At 39.6% G+C, this 14,349-nt stretch overlaps 1 long non-coding RNA gene across 1 annotated transcript; it reads right to left on the bottom strand.

The window, feature by feature from the left end:
• Positions 1-74: 74 nt before the first annotated feature.
• Positions 75-14,049, bottom strand: LOC123280010 (uncharacterized). The gene is made up of 3 exons (XR_006518519.2): positions 13,692-14,049; positions 1,465-1,591; positions 75-369 (listed from the first exon to the last, which is right to left on the bottom strand). It is a non-coding gene; the product is annotated as an uncharacterized lncRNA (long non-coding RNA).
• Between the last annotated feature and the right edge of the window lie 300 nt (positions 14,050-14,349).

The raw sequence follows: 14,349 nt of genomic DNA, 5'->3' as shown, positions 1-14,349 counted from the left end.
AAGATGCCCAAAAACCAAAGCCTGGACAAAAGCTCACTTTCCATATAGTTTATTTGCAAAGTGATCTCAGCAAGTTAAGGGTGAAGGACAGTGGGACTGAATAGAAAAAGAGATAACACAAGGATGCTTTATCACGTTGCCCACCATAACTGGTGCTCAATCCCATAGCACATTCCGAAGAGCCATAGACAACATGTTGCAGAACTGTCTGCCAAGAGAATGAAAGGACGAAGCTTCATCCATCCGTTCCCAACTCCTATCGTCAAGGGGGGTCCTGCAGGCATTAACTCTTTTACGCTTATGGACTTTGCCCGTGTGAATGCTGACTGGGTCACCCTGGGTGTCCCGTGCTTGGACGTCAGAGCAGACCTGGAAGAACAGATATCAAGTATAAGCCTGTGGCGAGGCATTGAACGTTATACTGCACAAGCCAGAATGAAGCTTGCACAGAACTGATCACCCCATACTTGTTCAGTAAGAGTTGGGCCTGATGAGATATGAAGTGGTGCTTCTGTCCTTTATTAAATCCTAAACATCAAGGAGTCCTCGTTAACTTGGTGCCAACCATAAACTCTAGACGGACTTAATAGGAGGTTTACTGGAAGAACAGTTCCCACTGCTGCAGTTGGTCCAGAGACAGTGAATAATCTAACTCATCTCCCTTCTCCATTAGTCATTGTGGACATCCCTCACCACTGATTGGCAAATTGTCTGGTTTAACTGTTTGCCTAGTGAGATAACCCCAAGAGATCTGAGCAAGGAAATGTTCCGTGAGATACTACGCCAACAGATCAGGCATCTTGTAAATTGTGGTGCTGCTGGTAGAACTGTGTGCAGGAAAGGTAAATGCATATCCATGGTAGGTGTCAGTTTTGATAAAGATGTATCAATGTTTCTTCCAGGGTTGAAGGGGTCCATGTAATAAACTTGCTCCCAAGAAGTTGAGTAGTCTCCTTGAGGAATGACAGAATATTGAAGGCTCATTGCTAGCCTCTACTTGGGAGGTTTGGGATTTCATTAGTAGCAGTAGCTAGATCAGCCTGGAAGAAACAGAGCCAATGCTGCTGGTCTCATGCATAGCCTCCTTCTCTGCCACCAATGTCATTCTATTCATGGGCCAATTGTGCCAGGACTGGAGTGACTGAGGAAGGAAGATGGTTGAGTCATTCTGCCCACTGGGTTTTGCACTGCCTCTTCTGTGTTGCTTGCTCTCTGCTGATATTGACAAGATACACAATGATCCTAGCACTGTGGGCCTTCTTTCCTAGGTCTAACTGCATACCTCTTCCCCAAATTTCCTTATCTTCTAATCTCATTCTGCTAGGCCTCTTAACCAGCCAATCCTTTTGCTACTACCCAGGGAATCTATCTTATTTCAGGCCACTTCGTCCAAACAAATTGAGTGACCCCAGATGTATGTCTCTCAGTTCTGCCCACTGGGAGGGATTTTCCTTCATCACTGACCTTTAGGTCCGCTTCTGATAGGGCTCTAGTATGGCAGCAGTGCATTTACGGCAATGGCCATACATTGTGCTGCTCCATCCGGAACCAGGCAGGCATTCTCTTAGTTCTGGTGCTGCAGGCAGAAGAACTGTGGAAAGGGAAGGTAAATGCTTATGCATGGTAGGTTTCAGTTTCAATACAGATTTTTTTTCTCTCTCCTCTATCAGTTGGATATAAGAAATCCCTCATAAAGCCAAATAATTAAGTTGAAAAAAACTGTCAGTGCATCAGGGATGGGTGACATGGAAACCTGGGCTACTTGGTCATGTGAGTTATCTACAATTTCTATACTTACCTGAACCCAATTCTAAGTGTTCAGTTTCCACTGTATGAGGAATTGCTGCTGAGCCCACCTGCCATTATGCTTGGTATCACATGGTATGGTGTAATACCCAGTTCCTAACGTTTTTTCTGATCACATGGTCACTTGTTGTCTCATTACCAAACACTTTGTCTAGAGTTTGCTAGAGATTAACAGCATAACAGGAGAGGTTTTTAAAAATGGTGAGCAGTTCTATGAAAGAGAAGCCTTCGCCTTTCTCCAAAATCCTAGGGGTAGGTCATGAAATTTTCCTATTCAGGCTTGTCATGGCTGCCCCTATCACTGTCAGACCTGCTGGCCACATTGCCCAAATGCCAGAGCAGCAGGCAGTGCAGTCTGAAACTGCTTTAGAACCTTCTCTTTCTCTAGGCCCCACTCAAAATTGGCGGGCTTCTGCATCACCTGAAAAATGGAATAGAGCACTATTCCGGAGTGGCACGTGCTGCCTGCAAAATTCAAGGAGGCCTACTGAATGCCTTTTCCTTAGTGGCAGGGTTGTACAAGATGCAACACTTGGTATGCTTGCGTGCTCCTGATTATTGGAGCCCTTAATATTTCACAAGCATGGGAGCTCCCTGAGTATATTTGAGATTTATTTCCTACCTATTGGTATGCATGTGTCTTATTAGGGCATTTAGAGCAATTCCATATCTGCCCAAAAAGTCCTGTTCACATAATCTCACATAAGAGCAGCACAATATTCTGTGTAACATCAAGTTAACTGAGAATTAAATAATGACAGAGCAGGAGCAGGAATATGGCCATGGAACAAAGAAGGATATGTGTTTTCCTATGCAATAACAAAGAACTGCTTTTGATTCTCCTTGTTAATGAAGATTTAGAAGAATGCATTTACCAGCTCAATAGCTGCACACCTAGTACCATGTACCTGTTTATTCTGTCCAGTGAAAATACCTCATTTGACATGGCAGTTGTGATTGGGGCTACCATTTGGCAAAGTTATGGAGTTCAACATCATCTGCCATTATCCATTTAGTTTTTGGTGCGCCCAACAAATCTATTGATTAAGGATATAATGGATATCAGCACCACCATCACCTTTTTAAATCTTTGATGGTGGCATTAATTCCCACACTTCCTTTTGGGATGTATTATTGCTTCTGATTTACTGTCTTGATGGATGAGGGAAGTTTCAGGGACTTCATACTCTTTTCAGGTCAGAGTTCCTGCATTCACAGTTACAATGAAGCGAGAAAATGGCGAGAGACACCCAAGTAGACCACTTTTGTGTGTGGCTCATATTCCTTCCTGCCTCCATGGTGTAAAAACTGTCCTGTGTCCTCCTCATGGTTAGGGTAAATTACTCCTAAAAAGAAGATGACTTCTCCTCTTGCATGTTGGTTCCTAGACACAAGGAGCACAAAGTATCCTGGTGGCCACCATAGCATATAGTTCAACAGGACCTTCATTGCGTCCCCTGGCAAGACTACACCTCCTGGGGCCAGGTGGCGCAGTGGTTGAGTTCGCACGTTCTGCTTCGGCGGCCCAGGATTCACCGGTTCGGATCCCGGGTGCGGACATGGCACTGCTTGTCAAGCCATGCTGTGGTAGGCGTCCCATATATAAAGTAGAGGAAAATGGGCAGGGATGTTAGCTCAGGGCCAGTCTTCCTCAGCAAAAAGAGGAGGATTGGCAGCAGATGTTAGCTCAGGGGTAATCTTCCTTAAAAAAAAAAAAAAGAAAGACTACACCTCCTTTGGAAACCAGGATGTCTAACCCTGCAGAGCCCAGTGTAGTAGGAATGGTAAATGTTAAGTTCTTCAGTGGGTCACTGAGGATAATGACCCATTCCTGCTTCTATCCTTTTGCTCCTGGACCCATAGTTTCTTCCTAATGGGGAAAGAATATGTATGATGATCTCTAATTTAACGCGTATCTTCTATCCTGAGGATAGCATGCCATCCTTTCAGAATGTGCTCTTGAACTGGCACTTCAGCTGTCTATTTGGAAGGGCATTACAGTGCTCTATTAGGCTAGCTTCTAGATGATGCAACAATCACTTGATCCCATGGCAATGAGCTCTCTCCTATACTTTCTTTGCTTTACTCCCATACTTTCTTTTCTGTGAAGTATGTCCCCTTGCTTGGGTGCTGTGTTGTGTAGAATTATACTTTTCTGGATCAGGTATTCTGTAAGCCCACAGACAGTGGTGTTGGCTAAGACCAATTTAATCTACCTACCATTTTACCAAATCTCAGTGATAGATTCTGTTCTTGACAGGGTGGACACTTAGAGGCAACAGCATTAGTTAGACAGACCTTGGTACATTGGAGTCCCTGCCATGGGACACATTCCTAGCCTCCACAACTGCCACCAAGGATACTCCGTTCATCTACCCATTATGCCAGTCTAGACTGCATATGATGAAAGCAGACTAATCATTCTTTCCATTTGGTTGTTCAGTGCTTCTTCCAGGATAGCTTCTTTCTGGTTACGTAGAAATATCCACATGTTATGCCATCTTCTATTCGCCCAGCGTTAGTTCTCTATCCAGACTTTCTTATCTCTGATCTTCCAGTTTTTTCCTTCAAGCACCTGCTCAGATGATCAGACCACTGGCCAATTCCCAGGATGATGTATATTCTCACTTCATGTTTCCTCTCCTTCCACACAAAGTGTCCTTTCACATGTATGAATACAATGAAGAATTATAGGGCCTTAGGACAGAAAATGAAAAATACATGGTACAGAGCTGAGGAGAGAACTGTTAGATTTCTCCTGATCAAAGCTTGCCAAATTTCTTAGAACTCATAACTGCTCCAGTGGCTAGAATAAAAGGTGGGGCTGAGAGGATCTGATGTAATACGCAAAAAGTGTCCTGATATATCGCATGGAACAACTAATACCCAAAATTGAACTGAAGTCCTATAATGCAAATGCCTTTCTGAGAGATTATATCTTCTGCCATTGTCAGCTGAACTCATCTCAAAATTAACCACTCCCGTGGCTAGTTTACTTTGCTGAGAACAAGGCTTTATTAATGAAATCTAGGGAAGGTACATGGAGAGGGAAGGAGAGCAATAGTATGGGTGAGCACATGCCGTGAAGAAAAAAGTGATAGGATCATTTTGCTAGATGTATCTGTCACTAATTGTAGCCACCATTTTTTATGCTTTGTGTGTTGTTTGGGTGACTGAGGTTGGTTTGGGGATTTGATGATAAAATAGATATGAAAGTCTTTGGAAGAGTTTTATTTGCAATTAAAGTTTTTATCCAGGGAGATTTTTAAAAAAATGTAACAATGGGAGAGAGACGAGTGAGGCCTCCAGGATCTAGTTAATTCATAAACTAACCCTTGAATAGCCAAGAGTGGCTTACATTTCCACCTATTCAAATGGTCATATAATCAATGTGAGAATGTCAGGGTTTTCAGAACGTTTGAGCTGATTGGTCTTGACAATGACTTCCAGACTTCCTACATTGTAAATGGGATGGTGTAAGTGAAATGACAGTTTTCATGGGTTTGGAGAGAATTTTTCTATAATTTAGCTCTGCCCTGGGATGTCATAATTCCCATATCATTTAGGTAACACTGCTTCACAGAAATTCAGTTAATTAATCGTGATTGGTGGGATTTGAGCATTCACTAGAATTTGCATTCTCTTGGCATTTAGAAGGCAAGATCAGTAGTGGGAAATGGGTACCTTGGGCTTTGTAAAGGGAGAAGAAATATCTCAGAGGAACTCAATCCCAATCAATGTTCATCTACATTCGTTCTACATTTATGTCACTTTTTCAAACAAACTTCCTAGTAGAAGTGCAGTCAGAGATTTTTATAGTGTGTTTGACAGAAGATAGTTCTCAGTGAAGATGGTAGCAAATGTCTCTCTGAGACAAGCACACATGCATCAGTGGTCCCTTAAGATAGCTGCACAGATTCAGGGATTTTGATGCCATTTCCTCACTGTATAAACAGCTCACAGAAGTTTGGCACAAAGTGTGAAAGAAAACCTGACAGGCCTGGCCTCTATAAAGTGATCTTCATTAGTGGGTCTAGCTTTACACTGTGCACCCTCATTGGCACTGCACTGAGCCAGCTCACAGCCTTTCCTTCTAAAGGCTGCTGTTAGACAGAAGCATGTTGCTTCATGGGGGCTCCAAGAAGTGGAGATCTGTCCTTTCTCCTGCTTGTTTGGTCTTTTCAGATTTTTCCATTACGTGGGAACCTGGATTCTGTGGTTCCTCAGTTGAACGAGAGAGTCTATTTGAATGCACTTTGCATTTTGTGAGGGAATACTCTATAAATATCCAAGGTTTTATTTTCTGTAGATTCAAGCATTCCCTGTTTTTTCCTCCTCTTTAGTATGCATACCACATAGAGCCAAACAACGTGAAAGAACAGTGAGCAGTTACATTAAATATAAACAAATAATCTATATGTTTTACAGTACATTTATATACATGTCTATGTTGGAATTTCTCTATAAATAAGATAGAGTACAGTACTTTGGGCCATTATAGATTCCATTATCCTCTCAAATACCGAGCAAGGAAATAATTCTCTTTTATTAATTGGGCCAATTGAAAACAAATGGTGTCAACAGGTTCATTTGTTTAGATGCGTTTGATGAGTAACAAGAAGGTGTTAAATTGAGTTCAATGGAAAGATTACTAGGAAGGTTGGCTCTTTATTGTGACCTGGGGATTGTGTGCTTTCAGTCGTCCTGTTCTGGCAGAGTTGGGGTAAAGACCTATATTTCTGTATTGCTAGCTATTCATACTTAAGTAGTGTCAGAGACTTCTAGAAAGCATTTCTCTCTTCAGGCATTCAATATCTAAATAAACAGTATTTGCAACTAAAACTTTATAAGAAAAAAATTTAGAAAAATGGCTGATTTTTTCTTTAAATATTATTTTATTCACTGATATTTTAAAAAGAACATTAAACTCATTTTCTGCTTTAAGGATATTTCTCCAAATATTTTGGATGGTAAAAAAGATGATTTTTTAACAAGGGTTGTATTTTTTTAGGTTCACATGAGATATATTAAGAATGAAAATGAATTAGTTTTATACAACTTAGTTATATAATGGAAGTTGCTTTGGTAGATGAGAAAAAATGTCTGAATGTTATTAATTTTACTCCTTAATAATGCATTGATGCTTAGTTAATAATGGAAGTACTAAGCATACACTAAGTTTTACCTTCAAAGTATACAGGAAATATTAACCATGAATAGATCATTCCTGCTGATGTTTTTGGAAGGCTACTGACGTTCTGGGTTTTTTAGTTTATTAGAAATTGAGAAGTAAGAGAAGTAAGTTACTAGATATAGATCATTTTATAAACTTCATATCAAAATTAGTCACGGGAATGACATCAGCATCACAGTAGAGTAAGCTCTTCCCTTAGACTATCCCCCCAAGATACAATGCAAAGACATTCATAAACCAACAGAGCACACCCACACAACACGAAAGATGTCTGAGAAACTCATGCAGCTATATGTCTGAAGGTGGAGGTGCTGCACCCCCTGGGAGAAAGTGGAAGGAGGTAAGGGGATCTCCTCTCCCTCCCCAGCAATGATCAAGGGCAAGAGACTGCACATGGCTCTGAGAAAAGAGGAGGGAGTTGCGGCTCTCCATGGGAACCCCTTCATTCTCCAAGTTCCCTCACAGGACATGGGAAAGCCCCACACAGAGAAGGCTAAGCTATTGTGGAGTTATCTCCTTTAAGCCAGCACCCCAGGAGAGCAGATAGCAAGGGCAGAGCAAGAATACTCCCAGGATCACACTTGCAAAAGAAAACACTGCTTCCCCCACCCAGCGCTCCAGCTGGGACTGACGCAGTCAGTCAGGGAACCTGCACATATGATTAAAAAAAAGCAGCAGCTATGAGCTAGAGAGCTGGAAATTTCAGACAAGCCCTGTCAGCATAGACTCCAAAAATAAGCACAGACACCAGGGATCATGGTGGGCTGAAAATACACAGCTCCTGAGCAACTCCCCACACCAATAGTGGCAGGTGGAATCTGCAACCGGATATTATTGCTACGGGAAGTCACAAATTCATGACATCAAACAGGATGAAGAAATATATTAATACTCCAGGCGAGAAGCAAAATGACCAGCATCCAGAAATCAATCCTGAAGGCACAGAAATTTACAATCTAAATGACAGAGAATTATCATTAAAAAACTCAGTGAGTTACAAGAAAATTCAGATAAACAGTTCAATGAAATCAGGAACAAAATAATGAACAGAGAGAATTCTTCACAAAAGACATTGAGACTATAAAGAAAAACCAATCAGAAATGTTGAAGATGAAAAACACAATGGATGAGAAAAATCTTGACTCCCTGAATAATAGAGCTGATATTATGGAGGACAGAATTAGCAATCTGGAGGGCAGAAATATAGAAATGCTTCAGAAGGAGGAAGACAGAGAGCTCAGACAAAAAAGAAATGAAGAAATTCTCTGAAAAATATGTTACACATTAGGAAATGCAACATAAGGCTTATAGGTATTCCAGAGGGAGAAGAGAAGGAGAATAGAGTTGAAAGCTTATTCAAAGAAATAATAGCTGAGATCTTCCCAAACTTGGCAAAAGAGCTGGAAATACAAGTAAAAGAAGCCAGTATAACTCTTAATTATATCAATGTAAAAAGACATTCTCCAAGGCATACAGTAGTAAAGCTGGCAAAAGTCAGTGACAAAGAAAAAGTATTAAGAGGGTGAAGACAGAAGAAAATAACTTATCAAAGAACTCTGATCAGGCTTTCAGCAGATTTCTCAGCAAAAACCTTACAGGCTAGGGGAGAGTGGAATGGTATATTCAAAATTCTGAAAGACAAAAACTTTCAGCCAAGAATACTCTATCCAGTGAAAATAGCCTTCAGATATGATGGAGAAATAAAAACATTCCCACATAAACAAAAGCTAAGGGAATTCCTCACCACAAGACTCCTTCAAGAATAAATGATCAAGAAGGCCCACAAGATTAAGTTTGCATGTTCTGCTTCTTGGCAGCCTGGGGTTCACCAGTTTGGATCCTGGGTGCGGACATGGCACCACTTGGCAAAAGCCATGCTTTGGTAGGCGTCCCACATATAAAGCAGAGGAAGATGGGCATGAATGTGAGCTCAGGGCCAGTCTTCCTTAACATAAAGAGGAGGATTGGCAGTGGTTAGCTCAGGGCTAATCTTCCTCAAAAAAAAAAAAAAAAAATAAGGCCCACATACCTGAAAAAAAAAGAAAATGTATAAAAAGCCTTGAGCAAGGAGACAGATAGGTAGACAAAATTGGAAAATTGTACCTCTCTATCAGAACAGGTTAGCAAACAATTATAACATTAAAGATAAAAGGAAGGAAAACATCAAAAATAACCATAATTTTGTCATTTTAACCACAAACTCACAATGCAAGATGGAGTAAGTTGTGACAACAGTAACTTAGAAAGGGGAAAGGAAAGGGATAGAATTGGCTTACACTAAGGAAATAAGAAGCTATCATAAAATGGACTATCTCATCTATGAGTTTTTTTAATACAAACCTCATGGTAATTGATAAACAAATAATCAGAACAGAGACACAATGATAAATAAAGAGAAAACTGAGAAAGCCATCATAGAGAACTACCAACCTGAATTGGTAGTCTGAAATACACAGGACAAGAAACAAGGGGAATACAGAACAACCAAAAAATGAGTAATAAATGGCAGCATTAAGCCCTTTTATTATCAATAATCACCCTAAATGTAAATGGACTAAATTTTCCAGTCAAACAACACAGAGTGGCTCAATGGATTAAAAAACAAGACCCAATAATTTGCTGCCTCCAGGAAACACATCTCAGCTCTAAAGACAAACAGACTCAGAGTGAAGGGATGGAAGACGATACTCCCAGCTAATAGTGAACATAAGAAAGCAGGTGTTGCCATACTTTTATCAAAGTAGACTTCAAGATAAAACAGGTAATAAGAGATAAAGAGGGGCGGTATATGATGATAAAAGGGACACTCCACCAAGAGGACATAACACTTTAAAATACATATGCACCCAACACAGGAGCAACAAAATACATAAAGCAACTATTAACAAAACTAAAGGAGATATTAACTACAACACAATAATAGTAGGGAACATTAACAGCCCACTTACGTCAATGGATAGATCATTCAGACAGAAAGTCAACAGTGAAATAGTAGAATTAAACAAAACCTAGACTAGATGGACACATAGATATATATATACAGAAAACTCCATCCAAAAACAGAAGGATACACATTCTTCTCAAGTGCACATGGGACATTCTCAAGGACAGACCATATGATGGGAACCAAGGCAATCCTCAATAAATTTAAAAAGATTGGAATCATCTCAAGCACCTTTTCTGAACATAATGTTATGAAACTAGAAATTAACTACAATGTAAAAGCTAGGAAAGTGACAAATACGTGGAGACTAAACAACATGCTACTGAACAACCAATGGATCATTGAAGAAATTAAAGGAAAAATAAAAAAAATATCTGGAGACAAATGAGAATGAAAATACACCATACCAACTCAAAGGAGATTCAGCAAAAGTGGTCCTAAGAGGGAAATTCATAGCAATATAGGCTCAACTTAACCAACAAGAAAAATATTAAAAAAGCAATCTTAGACTACCACCTAACAGAATTAGAGAAAGAAGAACAAACAAAGGCCAAAGTTAGCAGAAGGAGAAAAATAATAAAAATTAGAGCAGAAATAAATGAAATTGAAAACAGTAGAAAGGATCAATGAAAGAGAGCTGTTTCTTTGAGAAGATAAACAAAACTGACAAGCCCTTAGCCAGATTCACTAAGGAAAAAAAAGAGAAGTCTCAAATAAATGAAACTAGGAATGAAAGAGAAGAAATTGCGACAGATACCAGAGAAATACAAAGAAGTATAAGAGAATACTATGGAAAACTATATGCTAAAAAAATTGGATAATCTAGAAGAAATGATACATTGTTAGACACATAAAAACTCCCAAAACTGAGCCAAGAAGAAATAGAGAATCTGAATGGACCAAGCACAAGTAAAGAGATTGAAATGGTGATCAAAACCTCCCAAGAAACATAAGTTCAGGACCAGATGGCTTCTCTGGAGAATTCTACCAAATATTCAAAGAAGATTTAAAAGCTATCCTTCTCAAACTATTCCAAAAAATTGAAGAAGATGGAACACTTCCTAACACATTCTATGAGGCCAAAATCGCCCTAATCCCAAAGCCAGACAGGGACAACACAAAGAAGGAAAGTTACAGGCCAATATTGCTGATAGACATAGATGCAAAAATCCTCAACAAAATATTGGCAAATCAAATATAGCAATACATTTAAAAGATCATACACCAAGATCATGTGGCATTTATACCAGAGACACAGGGATGGTTCAACGTCTGCAAATCTATCTATGTGATACACCACATTAACAAAATGAGGAGTAAAACCCACATGATCATCTCAGTAGATGCACAGAAAGCATTTGACAAGATCCAGCATCTATTTACAATAAAAACTCTCAATAAAATGAATATAGATGGAAAGTACCTCAACATAATAAAGGACATATATTACAAATCCACAGCCAACTTCGTACTCAATGGGGAAAAACTGAAAGCCACCCCACTGAGAACAGGAACGAGACAAGTGTGTCCACTCTTACTCAACGTGGTACAGGAGGTTTTGGCCAAAGCAATTAGGCACAAAAAAGGAATCCAAATAGGCAATGAAGAAGTGAAATTCTCGCTGTTTTCAGATGACACAATTCTACGTATAGAAAACTCTAAAGAATACATCAGAAAACTATTAGAAATAATCAACAACTACAGCAAAGTTGCAGGGTACAAAATAAACTTACAAAAATCAGTTGCATTTCTATACTCTAATAACATACTAGCAGAAAGAGAACTCAAGAATACAATCTCATTTGCAACAAAAAGAATAAAATGTCTAAGAATAAATTTAACCAAGGAGGTGAAAGACTTATGCCCTGAAAATTATGACATAATTGAAAGAAATCAATGATAATATAAGGAAATGGAAAGATATTCCATGCACATGGATTGGAAGAATAAACATAGTTAAAATGTCCACATTACCTAAAGCAATCTATAGATTCAATCTAATCCCAATCATAACGCCAATAATATCTTCACAGAAATAGAACAAAAATCTTAAAATTCATATGGAGAGACAAAAGACCTTGAATAGCTAAAGCAATCCTGAGAAACAAGAACAAAGCTGGAGGCATCACAATCCCTGACTTCAAAATATACTTCAAAGCTATAGTAATCAAAACAGCATGGTACTGCTACAAAAACAGACATGCAGATCAATGGAACAGAATTGAAAGCCCAGAAATAAAACCACACATCTACGGACCGCTAATCTTTGACAAAGGATCCAAGAACATACAACAGAGAAAGGAACTTCTCTTCAATAATTGATGGGAAAACTGGGCAGCCACATGCAAAAGAATGAAAGCAGACCATTGTCTTTCTCCATACACAAAAATTAACTCAAAATGGATCAAAGACTTGAAGGTAAGATCTGAAACCATAAAATTCCCAGAAGAAAATAAAGGCAGTACACTCTGACATCAGTCTTAGGAGGATCTTTTTGAATACCATGTCTACTTAGGGAAGGGAAACAAAAGAAAAAATAAACAAGTGGGACTTTATCTGACTAAAGAGCTTCTGAAAGACAAAGGTAACCAGGAACAAAATAAAATGACAACCCACCAAATGGGAAAAAATATTTGCAAATTGTATATCTGACGAGGGGCTAATCTCCAAAATATATAAAGAACTCACACAAGTCGACAACAAAAAAACAAACAACTCAATCAAAAAATGCGAAGAGGAAATGGACAGACATTTCTCCAAAGAACATATACAGATGACCAACAGGCTCATGAAAAGATGCTCAATGTCACTAATCATCAGGGAAATGCAAATCAAAACTACACTAAGATATCACCTTACACCCCTTAGAATGGCTATAATGACCCAGGCAAAAAACAACAAATGTTAGAGAGGATGTGGAGAAAAGGGAAGCCTCATACACTGCTGGTGGGAATGCCACTGTGGAAATGGTATGGAGATTTCTCAAAACTTTAAAAATAGAAATACTGTATGACCTGGCTATCCCACTGCTGGATATTTATACAAAGAACTTGAAATCAACAATTCAAAGAGACTTTCACATTGCTATATTCATTGCAGCGTTATTAACAATAGTCAATAGTGGAAGCAACCCAAGTGCCCATCGACTGATAATTAGATAAAGAACATGTGGTCTACATATACAATGGAATATTACTCAGCCATAAAAAGGACAAAATCATTCCACTCACAACAACATGGATGGACCTTGAGGGTATTATCTTAAGCGAAATAAACCAGACAGAGACAAACACGGTATGAATTCATTCATACGTGGAAAATTAACACATGGACAAAGAGAACTGATTAGCGGTTATCAGAGCGGAAGGGGGTTGGAGGGTGAGCATAAGGGGTAAAGGGAAACATTTATATGATGACTGAAAAATAATAATATACAACTGAAATTTCTCAATGTTATATGCTATTATGACCTCAGTAAAATTAAAAAAAAAAGTTAGTAATGAAAGACCTTGCAACACAATACTCAGTTATTCAAAAACAGAACTCCAAACTATTGGTAGTTTGACATGAACTGTATTAGAAACTGGGGGGCTGTGTGCCAGTTACCAATTTATTGCTTCTCAGCTCTAAATTTACTTTTCATTGCTCTTCTTGTGATACTGGTATTCCTCCCTAGCTGGCCCACTGTTAAACTTTACCAGTTGAGAGTGTGGGAGGTACAGTGCAGGAGGAGGGCAATTCTCTTACTCTTTCTGCTGTGCTCCTCTTCCTGCCGGCTCCTGTGGTGCCAGACTGGCAGGCACAGCACCCCATGGAAGCAGCATCTCTTGGCAGCTTTCCTGCAGTTTCTTCAGGTACCACACCTGGTCTCCTAGCCAGCATCCCACGAAGGCATCTTCTTGAGTTTCTCACGGTCCCCTACTTTCACCCCCACCCCACGGTGACTTCCAGGAGTTTCACTGGTATTCCACACAGCTTTCTGATGAGTTCGGCAGCATCTTCTCACCCCCTGCCACCCCTGCAGCAGGTTCTAGGGAATTCTGTGGGAGTCCAACCAGCTTCCCAGTGAGTTAACAGCTCCCAGCCACAGGAACTTCCCAGTGAATTTCATTGACATCATTGGGAAGTTCTCCACCTACCAGCCTCAGATCACTGGCTATGGACTAGCCCTGGCTCTGGGGAATGCAGGGAATTTCTCCACCCTCCAGTGTGCTTCAACCACATTCTTGGCAACAACTCATCTCCAGCCTTGGGAAGGGGCCTCCTCTCCAAGTCTGTTTTATTCTTGAGACCATTTCTCAGCTCTAGTGTATTCTTTAGAGTTCTCTTTTTATCCCCTGGAGTAGCTAATTCCGTATAAGCAATTTATAGTTCTTCATATTAAACTTTCCCTGTTCAAATTACT

This window comes from Equus asinus, chromosome 22, assembly GCF_041296235.1.
Source record: "Equus asinus isolate D_3611 breed Donkey chromosome 22, EquAss-T2T_v2, whole genome shotgun sequence".
Classification (NCBI taxonomy): Eukaryota; Metazoa; Chordata; class Mammalia; order Perissodactyla; family Equidae; genus Equus; species Equus asinus.
The sequence above is the reverse complement of the archived record's forward strand: the minus strand, read 5'-3'. Positions and strand labels throughout refer to the sequence as shown.